Source organism: Haemorhous mexicanus, chromosome 7, assembly GCF_027477595.1.
Source record: "Haemorhous mexicanus isolate bHaeMex1 chromosome 7, bHaeMex1.pri, whole genome shotgun sequence".
NCBI lineage: Eukaryota > Metazoa > Chordata > Aves > Passeriformes > Fringillidae > Haemorhous > Haemorhous mexicanus.
This window is the reverse complement of record NC_082347.1, coordinates 20942388-20958805: the sequence shown is the minus strand read 5'-3', so window position 1 is coordinate 20958805 and position 16418 is coordinate 20942388. Positions and strand designations below refer to the sequence as shown.

Genomic DNA, 16418 nt, shown 5'->3' with positions numbered 1-16418 from the left:
TATCAGCCAAATGGGACCTTTCAGAGCTTGTGGCTTACCACTAGTTGAATTTGATAACTGTAGTTGATTAAGTCTTGGTTCATGTGTGCAGTTTTAATTAAAGCTTTTATATTTCTTTTGAAGAGCATGCTTAAATAATTAGCTCAACTTGGGTATTTTATTATAATAGAATGGAATTTCTTTTAGTTATTTTTATTCTCCCTTTTTTTTTAATCCCCCCAAGTTGGTTCTCAGTGGACTTCATACAAACACATCAAGTTTGCTTACATGTGAATTCTGCTGGGTTATAATATGGTCAAAAGTGATTGTGAACTTTATAGCAGATCTGTGAACCTTTTTCCCTTAGCAAAACTCCCCTCTCACCTCAAAGTATTTCAGCTGGCAGATAAAGAAGCAGGAACCCCAAGAGGAACTGTACTCATGTGTATGTATCCATTTATATATACAGGCCTAGAGTATCCAAGGATTTCCAAATGTGTTGTAGCAATGACCAAAGTCAAATTTTTTTTACAAATGATTCATGACTCGGCTTTTCTGGTTGGCCAGTGTCATGTCATTTGAAAATCCAGGCCTTTTTCTCATTTGTTTTCAATGGTTGATGCATGATGCATTTTGGAAAGGGGACTCTTTCAGGAGAGTTCATGCTTTGGATTTAGAAAGAGGCCACAACTCTAATGGTTGCAACTCAGTTCTATTTGGTTCTGTTTGGGGACAGATATACTGAATTGATTTAGTTTTCCAATACATTGTGGCTGCTGGGCATAGATCTTCCCCCCTTTTTGCAGAACCAGTCCCTGTTGACATTTGTAAAATTAATGAAAATGTTTCACATTTTCAACACATTGAAGTGTTGATTTTTCCAGCAACATTTAACTAATCAAATTAAAACAGTGATAAACATTTTCTCCTGTTTTCTAAATAGCTCTAGACCTGAGTTGATGAAAACATATCCGTGAAAACAGAGGGATGTGTATGTCTTTTGTTTTGTTTCCTTTTTTTTTTTCACAAAAGAGTAATTTAATTGCTGTGACAAAAAGAAAAGGCAAAAATAGGAAACCATGCTTTAAATCTTCATCGCTTCAGGAAAAATTTGGTAATATTTTGCATCCTTGCTTAAGTGGCTGAAATGTTTTTACTGCAGTTTCACAGTTTTATATTTAATAACTTTGAAATTAAACTAAACAAAGGCTCCCTCTCTTGATGAGCTGCACCTTTTGAAAACAATTTGGTTTCTAGCCAAAATGGAAATGCAAGGGCAGAATTTTTCAGGGTAAACATTATTTCATTGCTATTCCTGTTGAAAGAAAAATGCCCTTGAAAATCCCAACTGCTGGCTTCACTGAAAATAAATAATTTTACCACTGACCTGCCAGGGATGGTTAATTTAGTGTAATTTATGCACAGAAGAAAATCCCTTGCTAGTGCTGCGAGGTGGAGAGGCTATCAGCCAGGTTGTGATAGTAGTTTTGTGGAAAAGAACACCTTTAACCTGCATAGATGAAGTCATCTCCTTGAACTTTAGCAGCCACTGTTTATGTTACCTTGGGAAAAAGTACAAAGGACATGTAATTTCTTAATTCCCACACAAGCTGTCCCCAGTCTGCCCTTTACCATTCCTTAAACTCTTTGGGGAATCTATTTAAATAATGAATCCCGGTTCATGCTTTGTGGTTCTTTTTCTGAAAATGGTGGCAACTGTGGAACACATCTGTGTCTACCTTACTGATAAAGCTGCTACTGTGGTATGAGTGAAGAGACTATTTGATCTCTGTGACTGAACCCTGAATGAACAAATTATACATTCAGAAAGTTGATGGCTGCTGGAAGATGATTCATCAATCTTCTCTGCAGGTGCCTTCAAGTATAACAATTATTGAACTTGGACAGGAAAAAAAGTAAAAGACGGGTTTAAAATTATTCAGATGGATGCAATTAAGTAACAGAAGTTGATTCTCTGAGTGGAGAGAGGAAAATCTGTGCAATACTTTGCCACTGGAGAATTGGTTTTACTGCAGATTTGTTCACTGTCAAAGGAAGCAAACTAACCTGAAAATAATTTTTTTTTAAAAATTTGGTCTTCAGTAGTAGGATCCTGGGTAGCTTTAGGCCAAAGAATTCTCCAGACTGGTGTTGACTCATGTAGGAGAATACATTATTCCCCTGGTTTTGGATCTTATCTTAAAGCTCAGGCAAGGTCTGCAGATGCACTCACTGCATTTGAACATCTAAATTGTATATTCAAGGTCATCTGCATAGCTGGGGCTCTTGGGTACCAAGAAAACTGGTGTTTTGGAAGCCAGTACTGCTGCTGAGGACTTCATCGGACTGCAGAATTTCAGCTGAAAATTGTGTCCAGTGATGTGCTAGCACTTTTCTGTTTGAACACTAATCCCAGAAAGTATAATTTCCCAAATTTAGGCCACTAAGAGAAAGCACTGACTTTTCCTTCGGCAAAAAATTTATGTTCACGAAAAGGCTTGCTGATGTCAGCACAGTTGTGCAGGCATGTACTGGGTGAACATTTTCTTTGAGAGATTCCTAGGAACTGGCACTTCCTAAATCTGTGGCTGTTCTAGAAGGCATCCAAATAGCTGCTGAGAATGGTCAAAGTCACAAGCAAGGAAAATCTACAAGGCAGTGTGTATGTATGTACTTGCATTATGACCATGGTGAGCCTCACTGAAATATTTAGTGTCTGCTCAATGGCACTTAGAGTGGTGAGTTCTGAGTAACTTTAGGCATCAGAACCATGTATTTTCTGAAGAAATACAGATTCCTAAAAGATATCTTGTTAGATTTCAGGATGAGCAAAATCTCTGTGATGATGCAGTCTGATATTCCTTATTACTGGGGCCACAGAATTTCATTGAGGAGCACCTGCAATAAGTGTAGCTATGTCTGATTGAGCTAGCTAAAGAATATGAAGAGAAATTGGGGCAGATAATTTGTTATTTTCTCCCTTCATAGAGTTCAAAAATAGGTTTTGCAAAAAAGCAATTGTGCCTCCTTCAATTATTGAGACTGCTGTAGTCAAGCCTTTTAATGAACAAGTTTTGTAGAATTTAGGGTCTCTGAAGTGCAAAGCCACAACAGAGTGTGCCTCTTAATGTGCCATATGAGCATTATGTTGCTGGCTTTCTCTGTCAAAGCTGGCATGTATCAGAATGCAATAAAAGAAAAACTATTTCATTCAAAATTAAATGGCCACATCCAATTAAAGAAGAGACTGAAGTCTGAAACTGTAAAATCCATTGAAAGTTCCTTTCTGTTTTAGAGGAAATGTACTAATTCTGATGGAAGTGTTACTCTAAACGATTGGCTACTAGTTAACTATTATGTGTTCTAGCAGGATTTGTGGTTGGATTTTTTTTTTTTTTTGTCATTCCTCCTCCTCAGAAGATTTGGGGAAAAGAACAGAAAAGTATTGAAAAGATTTCCTTAGTCTTTTATCTTTTGAATCAGTGTCATACTAACAAAAAGATGTTTTGAAGTCTTTAACCATTAATTGACTAACTGGTTTTCTTTAGACATAAAACTTGTCAAGGCCTTGATTGTTGTGAATCCATGGTGATAGATTCTGGCTGACTGCCTAAGTACAAGGTCTCTGAACACTAGGATAACACTTTCTGAAACAGCTGGGGCTTATCCCCCATAATGCCATTTAAACAAACTTAATTGACTAAAACTTCCACTTTTGTGCGTTCTGTATGAGGTACTATTTGCAAGAAGAGGCCTTTTGGGAATAGAACCGATGCTGAATTATAAATCTGTCTCTATAGGTTAATGATTTTCATTTTCCATTCTTCTTTCAATGGCAAATTAGCTTGGGTTTGAATGGAAGCAGTAAGTCAGGTTTAAATAATATACAGGAATGATAAAACTAATACTTTTTTCAGGGAACATGACAACTCTGGGATAACTCTTTTATCTCTAGAAAGCCTTCAAACATCACAAGGTAAAATTCTTAGTATCTCTAAGGAGTTTTGAAGGCCCCACATGACATGAGTTTGTTTGTTTGACAGTTGTCTACTCTGTAGTTGTCAGAGCCCTCACAGCTCAAAAACTTCACCTGTGGTCTCCCCCAGAGCCTAGGGGGGAAAGGCTCTGGGGGAGATCACAGGTGGTCTGGAACTTCCTCAGTCCCTGCCTGAGCAGGACCATGGTCACGGGCCCCACTGATCCTGAGCCTGACCCATGGGCTGATGGCCTTGACCTCACTTTTTTACTACAAACCTGCTCAGAGGTCATTATTCCAGCTGCTCTCACTCAGTCTGATCCTGACCTGCAGATAAACTTCCAGCTTGACCATGGATTTCCCTCATCAGCACAAACTTGTCTAACTGTCTGAGCTCTTGGTAGAATATCAGCTGCTGTCTATGGTCCTGCCCTGCTTCCTCACTGGGACAGCGAGGAACCTGCCCTGGTGACATTACCCTTGGCTCCCTGTTGCCTGGGAGAGCAGCTGCCCTTGCTGCTTCCTGACAGTAATGCAAAAGCTTTGATCTTATCAAAACAATATTGCAGACCAGAACCAGATGCCAGTCTTTACCCTGCAGTAGCCATAAGGTGTTTTCCAGTGTTGTTGGTGATTTCTGGGGGAAAGGGGGAGTATCACTAAGAAGCCTATACAGTGAAGGGAGTACCTGTTAACAGTGCACTTGTTTCATGAGCAGAGGATTTCTCTCAATTTTCCTAGAATAGCTACAGAGCTTTAAAATAAACATCCCATTTTCTTTTAATCCATCTTTGAAAAAATACTCCAAGAAAAGAGGATTTTATGCTGAGCAGTTCTGTTATGAGCTAAAAATCACGTGGCTGAGTTGGGACTTAACCTTCACAGGCCCATTTCATACAAAGTCTGGCTGCAACCTGGAATAGAGTGGAAGAGTCTTTTTTTTCTCTTGAACTCATAAAGGTACTGCAAACCCAAGTCAAGCAGTACAATGTGTCAGTTGTTCCTCATAAGAGAATGCAACTATTATTAGAGTTAGTATAAACATCTTTCTGATTTAAAGGATTTTTAATATGTTTATTTCTCAACTGACTGGTTTTGCTAGCCAGAACACAAAAACCACACCCACCCTCAAGTCTCAATTTTATTTGAAGACAATTTTTAATGGAAAAATGTTCCATTTTTCAATTAATGGAACAAGTGTTCTGAAGTAAATTTTATCTTTAAAAGTTTTGTGTATATTTGTATTGATATATAAAATTACATTTTTGCTATGCAGAATTTGGTTTTCTTGACTTCTGCACCTAAAGGACTTTGCTGTTTGAAGGCAAACATTGGTGATGTGGCAGGGGTTTGTGAAGCAGCTATAAATGTGGTATAGCCACAAACAGAGAATGCTTTCAAGATACCTGAAATAATAACTCTGAGACTATGCCAGCTTTGTTAAGTCCATTATCTTAATCAATAGCACTTGTGTATGAGATATCTAAAAGGTGTTATTTAATTATTATGCAGGTCTTATTTGACTGCAAAGGCACTGAGAACCTTTCAACATGAAGGTGCAGTGTCCTCAGGTCAACTTTTTAATTTATCAGGACAAGACTATGAGATTACTCTCTGAATAACAGTGTATTTTATCACTGTTTTACAGAATCAAGTCTACTGAGAGCATACAGCACAAAGCTTAACAACACAGTTGCAGAACAGTAAAAGAAAATGTTTTAGAAGGAAAAGTGCTGCTGCCAATAATGCTAGGATGCTGAAATGTACAGTGATCTGTATTTTGATATGCTGCATCCATACAGCTGGAAATTGGATGCAGAGTCAAAACTACTACTAAGAAAATGTTCAGTACTGGCAAAAAGAAAGCATCTGCCACCACTGAAAAAAGGATGTGTAATCCTTGTAGGGCTGTGTGCCCTATCTTCACAATGAGTGGTAACCTCTATGAAGAAATAGAAAGGGAATGTATTGTTCTCCTGTAGAGTACTGTTTATTTACTGAGTTTTTTTTCCTAACGTTATAAAATAGTTTGGATATCCTGTAAGTTTTGTGGTATGACTTCATGACCCTTCCTTTTTGCCCATGAACCAGCACCATAAAATATTTTAGAATTTTATTAATTTATTAATAATAAAATACCAAATACTGTAGTGTAAAACATTACAAGAATCCCTTCTGCCAGTAGTAAACAACCAAGTTGAAAAGTATGTGTTAAAGGAACATTAATAACCAGCAACACGGTCTCATTAGTAGAGATAGTGGGGAGTTGAGTGCTTGCATGGGAATTGGTGAGAAGCAGGAATAGCTCTTTGCTGCACAGACTCATGGACTCGTTCCTCATCTGTCAGTCACTGCCCGGCTGCGGGTGTGAAGCACTACCCACAGGTACCCAGAGATGTTAGAGCAGGGTTCAGGCACTTGAGTTAGTGGGGCAGTAAGGTAATCCTCCTGTGCCATCAGTTCTGCCCAGTAATTTGTGGCTCAGCATCAGAGAAAAGGGCTGCAATTTCATCCCTGTTTCCTCACTTCTCTCTTTCTCTTTTCTAGTTCTCAGTTTTTCGATGAATGAAAAGTGCTGGTTCAATCTGCATTACAAGTCTTTAGACATTTCTTGCCATAGGTCATCCAAGAAAAATGTCCCTATTCTTTCCCTATCTGCTCTACAGGAATCTGGGTACTTGCCTCAAACCTACCTAAGGTACAAAGCCCCAACAAAGCAAGGAAAGAACAAGAGGATTTTTATCCTTGGAAAGACAGAAAAAGTCCTTCTACTACTAAGCAGCTTGCAAGGCCAAAAGTTGATAATTTTACATAATTAATATTTCTTTACTTCATCTCTAATCATTCACTTGTCCAAAAGCTGTTTCAGGCCAGTTTACTCACTCACAGACAGACTAGTAATTATTGTAGATTTAAGACACCTAAACCCAAAGTACTGTCAGATGTGACTATTGCACAAGAGGATCAGACTAAAAGCCTGACACATTAGTACTCTTTAAGATTAGCAAAGCCCTGGATGCAGGCTTCCCTCCATCATTCCTAAAATAATGCTAATCCCTATACCTAAGGTTTTGCAATTCTGTAGCTGGACAGCACCTATACTAAAAGGATTTTCCATTGCTGCTGTCTGCTCAGCAGATTAGTTATAGGAGGGGACTCCAAGAACAAGCTATGCTTGACCTGCACAGAATCTTCAGATGTCTTAACTTTTTCCTCTTTAAAAATTTCTCAAGCATTAACAATTAGTAGTAGAGAAATATTAAAATTGTGTTTATATTTTATGAATGACATTATCTCAATTTTTCTCCTTGTGAAAGGGGAAAGACCGGTGGTGAAAGATACTAAGGAACTTCCTAATTTAAGATTTCATTGAACCCACTTTGACACAGCATAGATTATGCCATAAAGATACCACTACTGAAACTACATTTTGCAGTGCAGCAGTAAGACAAGTTTTACAGTGAAAGTGTAAGAAGTATACAGACATTTGTGCTATGTTTCCAGCTTTGATTTTAAAAAAAAAGAATCAATTTAGGTATAGCTAAAAATAATAATCTGATATTTAAAACACTGATTTGCAGCCGTCTGGGCGCACTTTAACTTGGTGAGCTAGGGGTTATGACATAAGAAGTGTGGTGCCAAGGAAGTGGAATGTCTTCCTCCCTCATGAAGTTAAGGTATTTCATATTGTGATACACCATAAACAATGATTCTGAGAGTCACATTCCAGAAAACCCTCTAATGTAGAGATCAATTGGTCTAGATTCCCTAGTTCTGCCTTGGACCATTCCTTTTATGTTCTAAAACTCACAGTGCTGTTAAAGACTTTTCACTGCAATTTTCAGGCTTATTGGGAGGTGAGGAAGAACAAGGTAGGATATTCATAGTCCTTTCAACAGAGATAGGAAATAGAAACATTTTAGAAATGTTTCAGTCTCTTCATTATGCAGGATTCAATACTGAAATTTTTATTCTTTCAAGCTAAAGATTAATAATTGATTTTATCACATCTTTTGCAGTTTCCTGTACAAACTTCTGCAGACCACAGGTGTGGATGTCCCTTCTGAAATGGCTCTTTCTGCTTTATTCACACCAGAAGGCAACTGGAACTCACATGTGATTCTCCATCCTCCTAGCACTTCATAGAGACATCTGACCAGAGACTGCTGATGCACAGGCAGCTGGAATATGTGCTGTCTTATACAGAGAAGGAGTGTGGGAATAAGTAAACAGAAGGGCCAGAAATCCTCACTCTAGGGAGCTGTGGAACTGATACTGGAAGACTGTCAAGTCAGAATATCCCTAGAATTGTAGGACATGGGTTCAAGCCATACATAAATCCAAATTTCAGAGGCTTGAGCTGAGGTAAAACTCTGGATTACATGAAATTTGTAAGAAAAGTACAGGAAATCTGCAGTGATTTCATGTATTTAAAACCTGTTCTCAATCAAATTAAGACAAATAAGTTTCAACAGAAAACAAACAAACAAACAAAAAACCAACCAAAAGACAAACCAAAAGAACCTGGAAGGGATTCCCAGAATTCTGAATTAAGAAATTTTCAAAAATTTAAGTTTAATATATTACTTTACTTGAAAACTGTTTCACGGTGAGGCAGGATCTGAATCTAATTTTCACAGCCCTACAAAATTATTCTACATATAGAAGCTTATCAAATACATAATTACCTTATTCTAGTTTGTATTCTAGAACAAACATGTCTGCATGAGACATTTATTCAGTAAGCATGCTACTTTTATTCTTGAATAATTCCATGTGCAGTCAAGCTCTCAGTCAAATCACCACAACTCTGTATGTAGATGAATTGTCAGTCTCTCTCTGCTTGCATTTACAGGAAATCTGTATCTCTGTTACTAAATGCAGCTGACAGATCTGAAAATGTCACATTTGTTTGCGGAGTAGGCATCTTACAAGCTCTGGCCCCTATTAGCCTACTACTCGTGTCCTTTGCAGGTGTTATAACTGCATATCCTTCATATTTTGTGGTAAATGTTGTTAGCAAACTAATAAACGCTATGGAGCGAGGAAAAGTTTTTTCCCTCCCTTGTTTGCCAAAAAGCAACAGGGTTTTTTTTGCCACAAAGAAGTTTTTGAGTATGACATTAAATTTATATATATAAGTCCAGGAGAAGAAAACTTAATTGCTTTTCTTTGGGAAGGGGGAGGAAATAAATCTTTGTTCTAGTTCAGTAAAAAATCCCTCCTTATTAGACCTTTTAACCATAAAGACTTCTTTCTTCATGCTGTTTGTGTTTGTCACCTATGCTTGCCTAATTCTGTCATGAGTACTGTCTCAAAGCTTTAATAAAACATTAATGTCCAAGCCCCAAAACTTCCACTGTTACATTTCTATCAATTTTCTCTGTAACTGATTTTAGCTCTGGTTGCTTTTTCGAAAAGTGAAACAGCAAGCTATACATTTCAAGGAAGGGACAAAATTAATGAATGTGTACAATTGGGACCTGCTGCTTGTGATGTAAAATATCCATTGGCACTCTTAATATGTACTTAAAATAGTTCATTTTCTACTTTGTGTAGTTCTTGTAGCTCCACTTTCTTACTCCTCTCTGATACAGGTGTCAACAACTCAAGTACGCACTGAATGGCTTTATTAGCATCTTTTTAATGAGTAAGTAAGTGTAGCTTTTAATTCAATTGCACCTAAAAGTTGTCACTATATGTCAACTTTCTAGCCCAGAAGAAATGACGTGGTGCTGGCTGTTGAGGTATATTTAATGTGAACTCATCCCAGCTGTACTCTCAGCAGAGAGCAATTCCTGGAAAGCCCATGAAGATGGATCAGCTCTATTTTTTCCCCCGGTATTTCCCCCAGTAGACTGGAAGGAAGAGATCAGTTCTGTTATCACTTTTATAGTTGCCATGCTGTGGGCAGGAGTCTGCATCCTTGTTTAATGTCACAGCGGGCTGTAGCTACCAGGCATCACACTAACATTCAGTGACGGCATTTTCAAGAATGACAAGCCCAAGACCAGTTGGTTTTCTTGTTGGGGAGGTCATTCTAGATTTCCAAAATAGAACCAGTCAACAGAGTTCCTCATTTTTCAGATATGTTTTTGTTCTTTAAACAAGCGTCACGAGCCCCGAGTCACTGTCACCTTCGAGGGTTCTGGAAGGTTCCCTCGCACCTCCCCTGAGCAGCGAGGGCCCAAAGGCAGGTGAGGCATCGGCCGGAGTTTCTGGAAAGGAAGGGGAGGATGTGCATGTCCCACTCCCCGGTCACTGGCGGGACAAAACCCAGCCTGAGCCCTACAGCCCCTGGGCGCAGCCGCTGCAGGCATCTCCCGGAATGTAGGGCAGCCTCCCAGGAGTCTGCCCCGGCAGCAGCTCCGCCGCAGAACGGGCCACCGAGTAGCACTAGTCGGGCAAATTGAGGGAACCTGAGCGGCTTGAGTTGCTCACCTGGGGGTGATCACCCCTCGTCACAGCGGGCTCCGCGCCCCAAGGGCACGCAGGCGTGGCTGCCGGTGCCTGAAGCGGGTGTTCGGCTGCTTGGGAAGATGGAAGCAGCAGCTCCGCCGTCCTTGGAGAAGGAGAGGCCGCCCGGGGCCGGGGCCGCGCGGGCCGGGGCTCGCCCCGCGGGCAGGGCGCGGTGCGGGAGCGGCAGCAGCGCCGCCCGGGCTGCCAGCAGGTCAGTGCCTCCGCTGAAATTCCATTCCTTCTTTTCTCTCTGAGGAATGCTTGTCATCGTGTTAGCTTCTTTTGGGGATTTTTAAAGTACGTATCAAGAAAAATCCCTTTACAAATCATCACCTGCTTAAGTCTTCTTTGGTTCAAATGTTATTATCTTTTTTATTGAAAGAAAACTTTTTTCACAAAGATCTGTTTTCCTGTAAAACAAAGGATTTGAATTTTTATATCGGAGTAGTCTTTAGGTTGTTTGTTATTTGTGTATCTTGCAGTATAGTATTTCATTTTATGGAAGAATTCTTTTGGGGAGGTTTATTTTGTTAAAAAAATTTTAAAGTTGATGTGTTTGACTTAAGATTCTATGGGTTTTGTTGATAACTTGTTTTCCACAGGAAAAAGTAAGTTTTGTCATAATGGCTTTTCCCTTCTGAAGGGAAATCTTTAACTCTTTTATGTGTAATGTGTTTGTTTATACATCGTTGTTTAGTGACTTTCTTCTGTTGCTAAATAACAAGTTGAGGCTTAAGTGTGAAAACAGAAAATAGCCTTTATAGTGTTGTTTACTTCGACATTGGTATAATACAGTTCTTTGTGTCATAAAAAATGTTATTTTTATCATGGTAGATTTAATTCTGTCTACCAGCTCTTCCATTGTGCAAGGCTTTGGAACAGGACAGCACTCGTTGGGTTACTGAGTCCTCCCCTCCCTATTACAGCCGTCACATTGGATAATTTATTTTTGAAGTGTGTTGTACTCTATCTTAAGAATCCTTGTGTGGTTTATTCCCACTGTTCCCAGAGGATGGCTGTTACAGAATGTGATTGCTTTACAACATTGCTGGTGAGCCATTTGCTATTGGCACTGGCTTGGGATAAAGTCAAAAACCATGAGCTAGCACCATACACTTAAAAAAAAAAAAAAAAAAAATTCATGGCCAGCTAAAGTCCAGTTGGACTCATGCCAAAATCCTCTTTTAATGTTTTTTTCTCTTTCTCAGCTTTTTAACTAGAAGTTAGACAGCAGTCCTGTCCTCTCTCAGCTTTTGTTATAATAGACAAAATAAATCAAGCTTGTTTAATCTCATTTTATAAAATAGGCTTTCCATTGCCCTTATCTACCTAGCAGTCCTCCTCTACCTGCTCTAAGTCTGGTTAATCTCTCAAATGCAGGTGACTAGATTGAATGCAGTATTTCAGGCGAGCTCTTCCCAGACATTTACACACCACCATTGCTTTTCCCTGGCTCTGTTGGAAGTTGCACCAGCTGCCATACAGTGGTGATCCACAATCATGGTGTTTTAGCAGTCATTCTATTAATACTGAGAAATTATACCATTTATGCTTTTTTAGCACATAGTAGATTTGAGGTTTGTCTTTAATCTAGAGGAAATTTAATGTGTTGTCATCTACTTTCAATAATCCTAGGCTATCTCTGAAATATTTTTATCTATTTTCTGTGTGCTGTTGCTTTCAACTTGCTATTGTAAAGTTTTTTCTATTACTGAAGGCAGAATGAAAAATATCAATGTCAGACATCATATTTCAATTCCTATAATAGTCTGTATTTGGCTTGTATCGGTTTTGTTTTGTTTAAGTTTGGTAGAGATGCCTTGTTGCTGTTGTGGTCTTAAATTCTAGAATTCTGAGTTGTAGATCAACAAAATTCCTATAGTCTGGGACCACACCAGATTTGATTTCTTTTTGACTTATCTGATTTTTATTCTCTAGTGTTGTTCCTATCAGTTGTTTCCCTTTTTTTTTAATCAGTTGTTTTCCCATGCTCAGTATTGCTCTTCTCATTTAAATGAATACAACATATCAATTCAAGGTTGGAACATGCCTGTATTATCCTTAATTTTTACTGCATTGGTTTCTTTCATTTATGTAACTGAAAAAATATCTTCATCTATTTTAATATCCTTTGCCAAGCCTAGGACAGTTCCTCTCTTGGCAGTTGTCACTTCACCCCATGCTTCTCAGTTAAGGACCAATGAGCACAGCACACACAAGTGCTTTTGCCCATGTGTTCTGTTTGTTTCTCTTTTCACATCTAACACTTCTCGGGGTGGTAGTGAGTCCAGTTTGGCGCGGAGTACCTTCTTCTGCATTTCTCTTTCCTTTTTACAGTGTTTGGAATGTAGATTCTTGACTATTTAAACATTCTTTGTGTGAAGTATTAGTAAGACTTTGCTCTCTATTCAACCTATTAACTCCACAGTCCAGCTGATGTAACTACACCAGAGTTTGCCTTTCTGGAATTTGAAGGTTTAGAGATCCACTTACTTTGTTTATTTTCCTGTTTGACTTACAGCAGTTTTGTCTGACTTGGTCCAGAGCTGATTTCTACGACTGTTGACTTTCTAACAGTCTCACTACTTATCAGTATATAGATATATCTTGTCACCTTATATTGTTCTGATGAGGGTTTAATTAAGTGTATTGTACATTCCATCCAAAAATAACTCAATGTTAGCGCTGTGGATAACATTTACAGTCCATTTTGTCCCTAATTCTGTGGTTATAAGCAAACACCTTTAGCCACCACTCCAGGAAAAAAATAACTGTGTCATGCTGCACACAGTGAACACAGACTTAGGGAATACCAGACTCCAAGGTCATGTTTCCCATGCTTTCCTCTGCTAGCAGTACCACCAGAGTTAGGCTGGTTTTGGTGTTTTTTTTTTTTTTTTTTTTTTTTTTTTTTTTACGAACTTGAGCACCTGTAGTTCAGCTTCTCTGGAAATCAATTTCTGAGCCTATAAAATGGATTAGTCTCTAGCCAATCTTTAACCTGCTTTTGAGTGGGTGTGCATATGTAGCCCACTGTTCACTGTGCTGTGCGTCCCTCTCTGCGGCCGCATCTGGCCAGCAGCGGATATGAGTATGCTACAGCTGCTTGCTAGGATATTTAACTCGAGGTGTAAAGGTTTGTGAGTCAGCCCTGGAGGTTCCAGGTAATGAGCAAGATGGTGATTATTACACTTCCAGGATTGTATGTACTTGCATTCCTAAGGACAGCTTGTGGTGTGGGTGTGGTGGAGAGGGTAGTTTAATTCTGGGGGGGAAAAAAAAACTGTTGTGAGCTTTAGAACAGATAAAAGGAAACTATTACAAAATACATCAAAAGAGACTTCACAGAAATATGCCTGCCCTCATTTTAATGCCTGCAATACAGAAAAACTGGGAAAATGTTGCACAAGTGAGTTTACCATTTAATAGCTGATGAAATGACATGGTTATGCAATAATTGTTTTCAAGACGGGAATGCACAACTAACTACATTATTCTTCTAGTACTCAGTGTGTAAACTAGTCTATGTATCTATGCATACAAAAGCTGAACTAAATTACTTATTTGATAACTAATTTTTATTGGTTTGCTTAATCTAAGATTATTAGCTGTCAGAACAGATGTAGATATTTTCAGCGGTGCTTAGCATAAACAACCAAACAAACTTGTAGAACAAATTCACAGTCCTCTATTTTCTTACTAATTCGTAGGAGTTTAAGGTTTGGTGTTTTTTTAGTTAAGTTAAAAGTATTATTCTATTATTTTCTTGGGGAAAAACCTAGACGAGACATTTTTTGTGTAAATAACATACAAGAAATAAAAATGTACACATCTAACCCATCACTGAAATGAAACAATTTCTTATGTTAAAACATGAGAGATGACTGGTCAGACAGATGTGCTGATTAAACTCCCCGTGCTCTTATTATCTTGACAGGCATCAGTTCCATGTTGTCTGAGTCTGTGATACAATGGCTAAAACCAGCTCTTCCCTGTATATGAGTTCAATGCTTTCTTTCTTACCTATTTACATGGATGTATCTTGCATGGCCTCTTCAGATTTTGTCCTCTAAACCATCAGAGAGAGAAAACCAAAATTCCCATAGTTGGCTCCAAGGTGTTCCCGGGCCCCTTCCCAAATTGTCATGAATTGTACAACTGTGTTACATATTCTTATGTTTGAAATTAGAATTTGTAAGCTTTAGGGCTTTTTCTGTCACAGGAGAAATCCTGCCTTTCTCAGAATTGCTAGAAAACTTCTACTGATTTCAGGCTGACTAGAATTTCACATTACATTGTGGACTTCAGGTGTGTGCAAGTTCTAATAGCTTGAATGTATAAATGTAAATTGACACAATCCCATTAACCAGCAAACACAATTAACCATGTGGAACACTGTTTATACAAGTTTAAGTGTTTTAGTTAGAATAAATCTTTTCTCCCTTACAGAGTTAGCTTTTTTCATAACCTGTGACCTGGTTTATACACAGCTATGATGATTCACAAGTGCCTTCTCTAACAGGGATTAAACTATACTGGTATAACTATCAGTAGGGGTAGAGTTAAGCAGTATTTTTGCTGACTTTAATTATGTAAGAAATTGTACAATTTTTACTCAGTTACTTTAGAAATAGGTAGATTAAAATAGTATAAAAAGTGTTAACTGGTCATTGAGGAGGTAAGACCTGCTATAACATTTTCCCAGTTTATTTAAAACAAGATGGAGGTACTATGAGTAGCCAGTTTTCTCAGAGAATTTGTCAGTACCTATTTTGTAGATACATCAACAACCATTTGTTTCTCAACCAAATTACAGTTAAACTAGAAAAATTAGTTGCTGCATGTGGTCTAAATTCCTTTCTCGATCTTTTTATAAACCTATTGATGTATGTAGGATATCTGTTTATGATCAAGTATAACATTTCACCCTAACTCCATAAAGTCAGTCTGAAGACCATAATTATAAATATGATCAGCTCTTGTCATAAAATATTTGACGCCTCTACTGAAATGTATTTAGCAGCTGATCCTTCTTAAATAAGTAAATAAAACCAAAACAGAAAAACCCCTACACTTATTTCTACTCATCTGTTTTATCTGGAACACATTCCTTCGGCCTGCTGGTGCAATATATATTTAAGGAAATTGTGATTTTGCAGAAGAAAGGGAATTGGAAGGGGAAATAGGAAAAAAAATATCTTATTAATGTTCTCAGACTCATGAGCTCAAAGTATTTCATGATGGAAACTGACTTCAAGGCAATTATTTTTCTCTTTAGAAGTTGATGAAATTAACTTAATCTTCTTGTAAGACTATGCAGGGACAAGTACAATTTTGACTGGGTTTGTTTTGATCTCCATCAGTGAATTTCAGTGGTAGCCTGATCTAGGCAGTGGTGAGCAGGTTAGTGAGGATGGTCTTCAGTGGCCCCATATGGGGTGGGACAAAGTAATAAAAATACAGGCCAAAGAGGAGAAATACTTATACTTGCACAGCTGGCAACTCTACAACAAGAACCAGTTTTTCTTTACTCTGTGATCAGTGCATGCAGTGGGAAACCTTACATTTTAGTAAAGCCTTGTCAGGCAAAGCTTGCTGATACCCATCATGCCATGGTGGTTTCTACTCTCTGTGAAAAATGGTCACTCAAAGGTGCCTATTCCATTAGCTATTTATTTAGTAATTTGGTGGCTAGAGATTTGGATTTTTTCCCCTTGAGTAGAGTAAGAGACTCATCTCTTCTAATTACCATTTAGGGTGAAAAGGGCATGTTGCAAATGTTACCTTTTCTGTATGGAATGTTTAAAGCTCTTTCTTGGGCGAAGAGAGTGGGTGGGAACATGATTAGATCTGGGCACTGACTGGGACACCTGAACACTGGGCTTTGGTAAGCACTGTAACCACAGCCTTGTTGATTCCTTCTCTTTCCTTCTGGCTCAGTGCACTTTTATGCAAAGCGAAATGCCTTCAAAGGAGCAAATGGAGATTTTCCCCACATTAGACT

At 38.4% G+C, this 16418-nt stretch overlaps 1 long non-coding RNA gene across 1 annotated transcript in view; it reads left to right on the top strand.

The window, feature by feature from the left end:
• LOC132329822 (uncharacterized) overlaps window positions 1-9308 on the top strand; it is a 58962-nt gene extending 49654 nt beyond the window's left edge. The window contains exon 2 of the long non-coding RNA XR_009487196.1: window positions 7975-9308. This is a non-coding gene — a long non-coding RNA (uncharacterized LOC132329822). The remainder of the gene's footprint in view (window positions 1-7974) is intronic.
• The last annotated feature ends 7110 nt before the right edge of the window (window positions 9309-16418 follow it).